The sequence below is a fragment of the Cryptomeria japonica genome, unplaced genomic scaffold, assembly GCF_030272615.1.
Source record: "Cryptomeria japonica unplaced genomic scaffold, Sugi_1.0 HiC_scaffold_224, whole genome shotgun sequence".
In the NCBI taxonomy this organism is placed as follows: domain Eukaryota; kingdom Viridiplantae; phylum Streptophyta; class Pinopsida; order Cupressales; family Cupressaceae; genus Cryptomeria; species Cryptomeria japonica.
Genome location: NW_026729046.1, coordinates 30,001 through 42,627, shown reverse-complemented (window position 1 = coordinate 42,627; position 12,627 = coordinate 30,001).

The window sequence follows — 12,627 nt, the reverse complement described above, 5'->3', positions numbered from 1 at the left end:
GTTATGAGCTTGTCGCAGTGTGTACTTAGCAAACCGCGACCCACGTGCGAATCCACCCCGGCCACCCACCCCCGTCGAGGTGCACACCCTCCCTCGCGAAGTGCGCCCCGTTCGCCAAGTGTGAGCCCTGCCCGGGTGCGCGCACCTTGCTAGGGCGTCGGGTGTGCACCCGGCCCGGCCTACGTGCGTGCACCTGGAGGGGGCGTCGTGTGCGTGCAGTGTCCCGTCTGCAACGCGGTGCCCACACACCACCTCGGGCGCAACGACCTGCGCTCACATGTGGGCCGAGTGCACCTTGGTGCATGTTCGGGGCGCCTCGGGTGCACGCTCGATCTTGCCCCGGTGCACCAAGGCGCTCGGTTTGCCCCGGGTGCGCACTTGGTGCAAGGTGGGCACCCAAAATAGGGATCAAGCACCAAAACACAAGTTTCGGGATGCAAAATGGGACCCAAGGACCACAAATGCGTTCCAAGACCCATGATGGGTCCACGAGAACAAAAATGTGTTCCGAGACTTAATAAACAAATATTGGGTTTTAGGAGAAGAAACATGCTCTGATGCCCAAAACGAGAATCGACCCCGAAAAGGCCACAGGCCAAAAGTGGGATGCGAGACAAAAAAAAATGGGACCCGAGGACCAAAATTGGGTTCCCAGGTCGAAGACAGGGCAACCGGACAAGAAACGACCTCTAAGGCTCGAAATGAGTCCCGACGACTAAAACTTGACAAGAAGCACCCATCAGGCACCCAACTCGACACCCATGGGATGCCGACCCACCCGGGCTTCCACCTAGCACACCTTGGCACCCACCCACCCTCGCACCCAACCTCGCACCCAACTTAGCACCTTTGAACCCACATTGGCACTCACCCTGACCCTGGCACCTTGGAACCCACATTGGCACTCACCTTGACCCTGGCACCCACCTTTGCACTCACCTTGGGACCCACCCTGGCTCCCACCTCGGCACCCACCCAGACACCCACCTTGGTTCCTTGGCACCCACCTTGGATCCTTGGCACCCACCCCGACACCCACCTTGGCACGCAACTTGGCTACTTGCCACCCACCTTGGCTCCTTGACGCCCACCCCGACAACCACCCCGTGACCTACCCTGGCTAGGGTTGGTGCACACCCACCCTGGTGCCCACCTTGGCACCCACCCTATGACCCACCTTGGCACGCACCTTAGTACCCACCCCGTTACCCACCCTAGGACCCACCCCGTGACCCACCTTGGCCAGGGTGGGTGCACCCACCCTGGTGCCCACCTTGGCACCCACCCATCCTAGCACCCAGCCTGTGACCGGGCTTGGAACCCAACCTTGCACCCGCACCCGTCTTGGCCAGTGTGGGTGCGCACCCATCCTGGCACCCACGTTGTGACACACCCTTTAACCCACGCACCCTAGCACCCACGTTGGCACCCACCTTGGAACCCAACCTAGCAACTTGGCACCCACCCCGTGACCCACCTTGGCATCCACCATAGCAGTCGCCGACTTGGCACCCACCTCGGCACCCACCTTGACACTTGTGGACCCACCTTGCCACTCACCCTAGCATCGACCCATCCTAGCACCCACCCTGGCACCTTTGCACCCTAGCACTCACCCATCCTAGCACCTAACCTGTGACCCACCTTGACACTCACCCTCGCACCCACCTTGGAACCCAACCTAGCACCCACCCACCCTGACACCAACCCTAGCACCTACCCACCCTTGCACCCACCCTGTGACCCATCTTGGCACCCACCCATCCTACCACTCAACCTATCACCCACCTTCTCACCCACCTTGGCATCCACCTTAGCACCCACCCACACTGGCACCTTGGCACCCACCTCGGGCAAGGTGGGTGCACACCCACCCTGGCACCCAATTTAGAACCCACCGAGCATGTTACCCACCTTGGCACCCACATTGCAGCCCACCCTAGTACCCACCCTATGACCCACATTGGCATCCACACCCTAGCACCCAGGCACCTCGACACCCGCCTTGACACCCACCCTAGCACTGAACCTGTGACCCACCTTGGAACTCACCCTAGAACCCACCCACCCTGTGAACCACCTTGGCATCCACCTTAGCACCCACCCACCTTGGCACCCACTCTAGCACTCACCCATCCTAACACCCAACTTGTTACCCACCTTGGCACCCGCCCTCGCGTCCACCTTGAAACCCACCCTAGCACCCACCCACGCAGGAGCCCACCTTGGCACCCAACCTAACACCCACGCATCCTGGCACCCAACTTGTGACCCACCTTGGAACCCACCCTAGTACCCACCTTTGAACCCACTATATCACCAACCCACCTTGGCACCCACCCTATGACCCTCTTTGGAATCCACCCTAGCACGCACCCACCCTGGCACCCACCATGGAGCGCACCCTAGCACCCACCCACCTCGGCACGCACCTCAACACCCACCTTGGTGTGCGCACTGCGCCAACCTCTCAAAGACCCTATGTGGTGCGCTCCAAAGTGTACACCTTTGGTGCGCTCCAAGGTGCGCACCTTTGGTGCACACCGAGGTGCACACCAAAGTGTGCACCGAGGTGAGCACCAAAGTGCACTCCAGGGTGCACACCAAGGCGTGCACCTTTGGTGCGGTCAATGCAAACGAATTCGGAAGTTGGGGTCGATGTCCTAATCGCTGCTGCAGACTACACGTATGAGAATCGGACAAATAGCTTTATATAGGGGAGGTGTTGCGTTTGATGGGTCGACTCCCCTGGTTGTGTGCACTGCACCAACTTCAAAGACCCTGTCTTGTTTAAGAAGTCAAAAGTTGGGGTGGATGTCCTAATCATTGCTGCAGTCTACGCATGTATGAGAATCAGACAAATAGCTTATATAGGGGAGGTGTTGCATTCGGTGGGTTGACTCCCCTGGTTGTGCGCACTGCGCCAACCTCAAAGACCCCGCATAGCAGAAGAAGTCGGAAGTCGGATTTTGGTGAGCACCAAGGCGTGCACCTTTGGTGCGGTCAACGCAGACGAATTCAGAAGTTGGGGTGGATGTCCTAATCGTTGTTGCAGGCTACACATGTATGAGAATCAGACAAATAGCTTATATAGGGGAGGTGTTGGGTTTGATGGGTCAACTCCCTTGGTTGTGCGCATTACGCCAACCTCAAAGACCTTGTTTTCGTTAAGAAGTCAAAAGTTGGGGTCAATGTCCTAATGGCTCCTGCAGGCTACACATGTATGAGAATCGGACAAATAGCTTATATAGGGGAGGTGTTGGGTTTGATGGGTCGACTCCCCTGGTTGTGCGCATTACGTCAACCTCAAAGACCTTGTTTTCGTTAAGAAGTCAAAAGTTGGGGTCGATGTCCTAATTGCTCCTGTAGACTACACATGTATGAGAATCAGACAAATAGCTTATATAGGGGAGGTGTTGGGTTTGATGGGTTGACTCCCCTAGTTGTTCGCATTACACCAACCTCAAAGACCTTGTTTTCGTTTAGAAGCCGAAAGTTGGGGTCGATGTCCTAATTGCTCCTGCAGGCTACGCATGTATGAGAATCAGACAAATAGCTTATATAGGGGAGGTGTTGGGTTTGATGGGTCGACTCCCCTGGTTGTGCGCATTGCGCCAACCTCAAAGACCCTGCATTGCGGATGAAGTCGAAAGTCAGAGTTTGGTGTGCTACAAGGTGTGGTCGAAGGTGCTCACCTAGGTGTGCACCTTTGGAGCACAGGAAAAGTGCCCTCCAAAAGTGCGCACCTTTGGAGTGCACAAAAGTGCCCTCCAAAAGTGCGCACCTTTGGAGCGCAGAAAAGTGCCCTCCAAAAAGTGCCCTCCAAAAGTGCGCACCTTTGGAGCGCAGAAAAGTGCCCTCCAAAAAGTGCCCTCCAAAAGTGCGCACCTTTGGAGCGCAGAAAAGTGCCCTCCAAAAAGTGCCCTCCAAAAGTGCGCACCTTTGGAGCGCAGAAAAGTGCCCTCCAAAAAGTGCCCTCCAAAAGTGCGCACCTTTGGAGCGCAGAAAAGTGCCCTCCAAAAAGTGCCCTCCAAAAGTGCGCACCTTTGGAGCGCAGAAAAGTGCCCTCCAAAAAGTGCCCTCCAAAAGTGCGCACCTTTGGAGCGCAGAAAAGTGCCCTCCAAAAAGTGCCCTCCAAAAGTGCGCACCTTTGGAGCGCAGAAAAGTGCCCTCCAAAAAGTGCCCTCCAAAAGTGCGCACCTTTGGAGCGCAGAAAAGTGCCCTCCAAAAAGTGCCCTCCAAAAGTGCGCACCTTTGGAGCGCAGAAAAGTGCCCTCCAAAAGTGCGCACTTTTGGTGCGCACCAAGGCGCTGGTTCGGTCGTTGCAGGCGAGTTCGGAAGTTGGGGTCGATGTCCTGAGCGGAGGTGCAAACTACACAGGTGTCGGAATCGGACAAATAGCTTATATAGGGGAGGTGTATGCTTCGATGGGTCGACTCCCCAGGTTGAGCGCACCGCGCCAACCTCAAAGACCCTACGGTATGGATGAAGTCGGAAGTTGGGTCCGATGACCGATTCGATTAGTAGGTATGCTCATGAGGTCGGAATTTGGGTCCGATGACCTGCCATGTGCAGGAAGGCGAATGTTGACACTGTGCGTTGCAAGGTGCACACCAAGGCGCTGGTGCGGTCTTTTTAGTCGAGTTCGGAAGTTGGGGTCGATGTCCTGATCGGAGGTGCAAGCTACACAGGTGTGGGAATCGGACAAATAGCTTATATAGGGGAGGTGTATGCTTCGTTGGGTCGACTCCCCGGGTTGAGCGCACCGCGCCAACCTCAAAGACCCTACGGTATGGATGAAGTCGGAAGTTGGGTCCGATGACCGATTCGATATGTAGGCATACTCGCGAGGTCGGAATTTGGGTCCGATGACCTGCCACGTGCAGGAAGGCGAATGTTGGCACTGTGCGTTGCAAGGTGCGCACCAAGGCGCTGGTTCGGTCGTTGGAGGCGAGTTCGGAAGTTGGGGTCGATGTCTTGATCGGAGGTGCAAACTACACAGGTGTGGGAATCGGACAAATAGCTTATATAGGGGAGGTGTATGCTTCGTTGGGTCGACTCCCCGGGTTGAGCGCACCGCGCCAACCTCAAAGACCCTACGGTATGGATGAAGTCGGAAGTTGGGTCCGATGACCGATTCGATATGTAGGCATACTCGCGAGGTCGGAATTTGGGTCCGATGACCTGCCATGTGCAGGAAGGCGAATGTTGGGACTGTGCGTCGCAAGGTGCGCACCAAGGCGCTGGTGCCGTCGTTGCAGTCGAGTTCGGAAGTTGGGGTCGATGTCCTGGTCAGAGGTGCAAACTACACAGGTGTGGGAATCGGACAAATAGCTTATATAGGGGAGGTGTATGCTTCGATGGGTCGACTCCCTGGGTTGAGCGCACCGCGCCAACCTCAAAGACCCTACAGTATGGATGAAGTCGGAAGTTGGGTCCGATGACCGATTCGATACGTAGGCATATTGGCGAGGTCTGAATTTGTGTCCGATGACCTGCCATGCGCAGGAAGGCGGAATTTGGGTCCGATGACCGAGTTGATGGCGTGCCATGCGCAGAAAGGCGGAATTTGGGTCCGATGACCGAGTTGATGTTGATGGCCCGCCATGCACAGGAAGGCGGAATTTGGGTCCGATGACCGATTTGAAGGCGTGCCATACGCAAAAAGGCGGAGTTTGGGTCCGATGACCGAGTTGATATTGATGGCCCGCCATGCGCAGGAAGGCGGAATTTGGGTCCGATGACCTGACATACGCATGGAGTCCGACTCGGGGGCCGATGTTCGATTCGATGACTTGCATTGTGGGTAAAGTCGGAAGTTGTGGTCTTTGACCCGATTCGATGACCAGACTTCGGCTGCTTGAGAATCGGACAAATAACTTATATAGGGGAGGTAGTGTTCTCGAGCATCCTCCCCCCGTGCCCGTTTATGTCGATTGATGCTGGTGCTCGACTGGTTGGAGCGCTCGGATGCAAAAATCTTGCACCAGGATTTATCGATTGTGATGGACACGGCAAGTCTCCTGATTGCTATGCAGGAGCTCATCGTGAATCTCTATGCGGCCTTGGTATGGACTCGACCTGCGGAATGGTTCGGCAATGGTAGTCGCTCCAACACGTCCTTGCAATGGCCACAGAGGTGATTCGACTAGAGCTCCAGTCTAGCTTTTGGGTTGCTTGGCGGACTGGTATAGCCGCGATCGAGTTCCGGCCATGAACGTTTTAGATAGCTCTTGGGCTTTCTGGGACGGAAGTCGGAAGTTTGGGCTGTTGTCCGATTTGATGACCATTCTTCGGATGTGTGAGAATCGGACAAATAACTTATATAGGGGACTGTGTTGTCTCACGCAGCCCCCTCCGTGCCCCTCTATCTCGACCGATGTTGGTGCTTGAAAGGGTTGGGATCGCTCGGATTTATAAACGTGCACCACCATTTGTCGAGTGTGAGGGACGCGGCAGGTCTCCTAAATGCTATGCGGGCGCTCTCTGAGAATCTCTATCCGGCCTCGACACAGACTAGTCTTGCTGAATGGTTTGGCACTGGTAGTCGATCCAACACGTCGTTGTTGTGGCCGCCTAGGCGATTCGATTCGAGCCCCCGTCTAGCTTTTGGGTTGCTTGGCGGATTTTGCCCTATCCGCAAGTGAGCTCGGTCCCTAAACGTTCGAGAAACCCGATTGCTATGCGCCGACTCTCTTTCTTGCGAGCCTCCATCTAGCTTTTGGGTCTCTACGGAACGGAAGTCGGAATCTGGGACCGTTGTTTGATTCGACGAGGCAGACTACGGTTGTGCGAGAATCGGACAAATAACTTATATAGGGGAGGTGTTGACTGGAGCATTCTCCCCCGTGCCCCTCTAACTCGACCAATGCTGGCGCTCGAACGGTGGTAGCGCTCGGATTTTCATTGAGCGCCAGCATTGGTCGATTTAGAGGGGCATGCGAGATTCCCGAATGCTATGCGAGGGCTCTAACGGAAATGTCTATTGGTTTCGGTATGGATGCAATTGTGAGTGGTTCGGCAAAGGTAGTCGTTCCGATGCGTCCATGTCGTGGCCAAATCGATAATTCGATTTGAGCCCTCGTATAGCATTTGGGTCTCTCGATGTGATTCCGCATTCCAGTCCCTTTGGGCACTGCTTGAGCCGCATCCCAGGGGGTTCCCTTCCCAATAATCTGCCTCGCAACCCGATTGCTATGCGGTGAGGCTCCTCGGCCGCCTCGGAACTATCTGTGTATCAGACGCATCGCGGGATAAGGGGTTGGCAACGGTAGTCGCCCCAAGCGCGTCCGATGCTTGGACCATTCCGAGGCGGCCCTGAAGCCTCTTCCGTCTAGCCGTTGGGTCCTTCTCGCCGCATCCCTCGCCTCGCACCCCGATTGCTATGCGGTGAGGCTCCTCGGCCGCCTCGGAACTATCTGTGTATCGGACGCGTCGCGGGATAAGGGGTTGTCACTGGTAGTCGCCCCAAGCGCGTCCGATGCTTGGACCATTCCGAGGCGGCCCTGAAGCCTCTTCCGTCTAGCCGTTGGGTCCTTCTCGCCGCATCCCTCGCCTCGCACCCCGATTGCTATGCGGTGAGGCTCCTCGGCCGCCTCGGAACTATCTGTGTATCGGACGCGTCGCGGGATAAGGGGTTGTCATTGGTAGTCGCCCCAAGCGCGTCCGATGCTTGGACCATTCCGAGGCGGCCCTGAAGCCTCTTCCGTCTAGCCGTTGGGTCCTTCTCGCCGCATCCCTCGCCTCGCACCCCGATTGCTATGCGGTGAGGCTCCTCGGCCGCCTCGGAACTATCTGTGTATCGGACGCGTCGCGGGATAAGGGGTTGTCACTGGTAGTCGCCCCAAGCGCGTCCGATGCTTGGACCATTCCGAGGCGGCCCTGAAGCCTCTTCCGTCTAGCCGTTGGGTCCTTCTCGCCGCATCCCTCGCCTCGCACCCCGATTGCTATGCGGTGAGGCTCCTCGGCCGCCTCGGAACTATCTGTGTATCGGACGCGTCGCGGGATAAGGGGTTGTCACTGGTAGTCGCCCCAAGCGCGTTCGATGCTTGGACCATTCCGAGGCGGCCCTGAAGCCTCTTCCGTCTAGCCGTTGGGTCCTTCTCGCCGCATCCCTCGCCTCGCACCCCGATTGCTATGCGGTGAGGCTCCTCGGCCGCCTTGGAACTATCTGTGTATCGGACGCGTCGCGGGATAAGGGGTTGTCACTGGTAGTCGCCCCAAGCGCGTCCGATGCTTGGACCATTCCGAGGCGGACCCGAAGCCTCTTCCGTCTAGCCGTTGGGTCCTTCTCGCCGCATCCTTCGCCTCGCACCCCGATTGCTATGCGGTGAGGCTCCTCGGCCGCCTCGGAACTATCTGTGTATCGGACGCGTCGCGGGATAAGGGGTTGTCACTGGTAGTCGCCCCAAGCGCGTCCGATGCTTGGACCATTCCGAGGCGGACCCGAAGCCTCTTCCGTCTAGCCGTTGGGTCCTTCTCGCCGCATCCCTCGCCTCGCACCCCGATTGCTATGCGGTGAGGCTCCTCGGCCGCCTTGGAACTATCTGTGTATCGGACGCGTCGCGGGATAAGGGGTTGTCACTGGTAGTCGCCCCAAGCGCGTCCGATGCTTGGACCATTCCGAGGCGGACCCGAAGCCTCTTCCGTCTAGCCGTTGGGTCCTTCTCGCCGCATCCCTCGCCTCGCACCCCGATTGCTATGCGGTGAGGCTCCTCGGCCGCCTTGGAACTATCTGTGTATCGGACGCGTCGCGGGATAAGGGGTTGTCACTGGTAGTCGCCCCAAGCGCGTCCGATGCTTGGACCATTCCGAGGCGGACCCGAAGCCTCTTCCGTCTAGCCGTTGGGTCCTTCTCGCCGCATCCCTCGCCTCGCACCCCGATTGCTATGCGGTGAGGCTCCTCGGCCGCCTTGGAACTATCTGTGTATCGGACGCGTCGCGGGATAAGGGGTTGTCACTGGTAGTCGCCCCAAGCGCGTCCGATGCTTGGACCATTCCGAGGCGGCCCCGAAGCCTCTTCCGTCTAGCCGTTGGGTCCTTCTCGCCGCATCCCTCGCCTCGCACCCCGATTGCTATGCGGTGAGGCTCCTCGGCCGCCTTGGAACTATCTGTGTATCGGACGCGTCGCGGGATAAGGGGTTGTCACTGGTAGTCGCCCCAAGCGCGTCCGATGCTTGGACCATTCCGAGGCGGCCCCGAAGCCTCTTCCGTGTAGCCGTTGGGTCCTTCTCGCCGCATCCCTCGCCTCGCACCCCGATTGCTATGCGGTGAGGCTCCTCGGCCGCCTTGGAACTATCTGTGTATCGGACGCGTCGCGGGATAAGGGGTTGTCACTGGTAGTCGCCCCAAGCGCGTCCGATGCTTGGACCATTCCGAGGCGGACCTGAAGCCTCTTCCCTCTAGCCGTTGGGGCTTTCTCGCCGCATCCCTCGCCTCGCACCCTGATTGCTATGCTGTGAGGCTCCTCGGCCGCCTTGGAACTATCTGTGTATCGGACGCATCGCGGGATAAGGGGTTGGCAGTGGTAGTCGCCCCAAGCGCATCCGATGCTTGGACCATTCCGAGGCGGCCCTGCAGCCTCTTCCGTCTAGCCGTTGGGGCCATCTCGCCGCATCCCCCACCTCGCACCACGATTGCTATGCGGTGAGGCTCCTTGGCCGCCTCGGAACTATCTGTGTATCGGACGCATCGCGGGATAAGGGGTTGTCACTGGTAGTCGCCCCAAGCGCGTCCGATGCTTGGACTATTCCGAGGCGGCCCTGCAGCCTCTTCCGTCTAGCCGTTGGGGCCATCTCGCTGCATCCCCCACCTCCTCGGCCGCCTCGGAACTATCTGTGTATCGGACGCATCGCGGGATAAGGGGTTGGCAGTGGTAGTCGCCCCAAGCGCGTCCGATGCTTGGACTATTCCGAGGCAGCCCTGCAGCCTCTTCCGTCTAGCCTTTGGGGCCATCTCGCCGCATCCCTCGCCTCGCACCCCGATTGCTATGCGGTGAGGCTCCTCGGCCGCCTGGGAACTATCTTCGTATCGGACGCATCGCGGGATAAGGGGTTGTCACTGGTAGTCGCCCCAAGCGCGTCCGATGCTTGGACTATTCCGAGGCGGCCCTGTGGCCTCTTCCGTCTAGCCGTTGGGGCCATCTCGCCGCATCCCCCACCTCGCACCCCGATTGCTATGCGGTGAGGCTCTTCGGCCGCCTTGGAACTATCTTCGTATCGGACGCATCGCGGGATAAGGGGTTGTCACTGGTAGTGGCCCCAAGCGCGTCCGATGCTTGGACTATTCCGAGGCGGCCCTGCAGCCTCTTCCGTCTAGCCGTTGGGGCCATCTCGCCGCATCCCCCACCTCGCACCCCGATTGCTATGCGGTGAGGCTCCTCGGCCGCCTTGGAACTATCTTCGTATCGGACGCATCGCGGGATAAGGGGTTGTCACTGGTAGTCGCCCCAAGCGCGTCCGATGCTTGGACTATTCCGACGCGGCCCTGTGGCCTCTTCCGTCTAGCCGTTGGGGCCATCTCGCCGCATCCCCCACCTCGCACCCCGATTGCTATGCGGTGAGGCTCCTCGGCCGCCTTGGAACCATCTTCGTATCGGACGCATCGCGGGATAGGGGGCTGTCACTGGTAGTCGCCCCAAGCGTGTCCGATGCTTGGACCATTCCTAGGCGGCCCTGAAGCCTCTTCCGTCTAGCCGTTGGGGCCTTCCCGCCCCATCCCTCGCCTCGCACCCCCGATTGCTATGCGGTGAGGCTCCTCGGCCGCCTTGGAACCATCTGTGTATCGGACGCATCGCGGGATAAGGGGTTGGCACTGGCAGTCGCCCCAAGCGCGTCCGATGCTTGGACCATTCCGAGGTGGCCCTGAAGCCTCTTCCGTCTAGCCGTTGGGGCCTTCCCGCCCCATCCCTCGCCTCGCACCCCGATTGATATGCGGTGAGGCTCCTCGGCCGCCTTGGAACTATCTGTGTATCGGACGCATCGCGGGATAAGGGGTTGGCACTGGTAGTCGTCCCAATCGCATCCGATGCTTGGACCATTCCGAGGCGGCCCTGCAGCCTCTTCCGTTTAGCCGTCGGGGCCTTCCCGCCGCATCCCTCGCCTCGCATCCCGATTCCTATGCGGTGAGTCTTCTCGGCCGCCGCGGAACTATACCTGTTATTGCTACTGCATCCTTCGGCTGGTAACCTCCTCTGCCGCCTTGGAACGTTCTCTTTGTCGGACGCGTCGCGGGATAAGGGGTTGGCACTGGTAGTCGCCCCAAGCGCGCCCGATGCATAGACCGCTCCGAGTCGACCTTGCTTTCAGCCTCTCACATGCATAGACCTCTCTGAGTCGACCCTGCAGCCTCTCACGTTTAGCCTTTGGAATCTCGCCTCACAACATGATTGCTATCCTTGATGCATCCCTTGCCTCGAGCCCTGATTGCTTTCTTGGCTGCATCCCTCCTCTCCTCACAGCCCGGTTGTCATCACTGCTTCATCCGTCGCTTCATGCATTCTGGCTGCTGGGCCCTTCCCACCGCACACCTCGATTGCTATCTCTTCTGCATCACACACCCCGATTGCTATCTCTGCTACATCCCTCGGCTCTCACTTCTGCATCCTTCGCCTCACACCTCGATTGCTATCAATGCTGCATCCGTAACCTCACACCCCGATTGCTATGCGGGGAGGCTCCTTGGCCGCCTTGGAAATTTCTGTGTGTCGGACGCACCGCGGGATAAGGGGTTGGCACTGGTAGTCGCCCCAAGTGCGCCCGATTCTTAGACCGCTTCGAGGTGACCTCGTAGCCTCTTTCGTCCAGGCTTCCTGCCTTCAACGCCCTTTTTACACCTCGATTGCTATGCGCGGGCTCGTTGGCGTCTATCACCTCTCTGCGAAGAGTGGCACGATGATTGTTGGGGTAAATCGTAGCAGTCCGATCTCTGGCCTTGGGCCATTGTGAGGGCTGATCGATTTCCTGTGCGCATCTCGTGTTCGCCCAGTAACAGACTCGACGACTTGTAATCGGTCTTGTTCCCGATTGTTCCTGGAGGTAGTCTTCGGAACTCTTGGATTTGACCTGTCACTCGAACTGTCCTCTTCCGAGGATGCTTGTGTGTGTGTGCTTGTGCCATTTCCTTGGCGGTATTAACGAGATATTAAAGAGCGGAGTGAGCGCCTCGCCCAGCTATGTTTGGGGCTCTCACTCCCTTACCCGGTGTGCGACCGCTTTGCACGTAGGTTGCGGAGCATCGCGACTCTTTCGATGTTTGGCGGTTGTCTTCCGGTGATGCGTTGGTCCCGAAGTGCACGTTACTAGCATTTCTGCCATTGTTCTCGATCTTTGGCACGTTCCTTCGTTGCAATTGGATATATATCTCCGTTTATACGCGCAGGCTTCTCCCGCCTATTCAGCGCTGTCCCACTCTCAGCACTCTCGTGGTCTCCTTGGCTTCTCTCTCCCGTGAGCGAGCTCTCTTCTCGAGTCTTTTCCATGTCCCATGGAGGTTGCCTTGCGAAATTCGGGCACACAAACGTGACCGGATAAGAGCGGAATTGCCTATGAGGAGAAGCTCACCTTAGGGAGCAGCAATGCCGAGTGTTTCGACAGAGGGTAGAGGGGGCGTTGTTTGGGCGGTTGCACA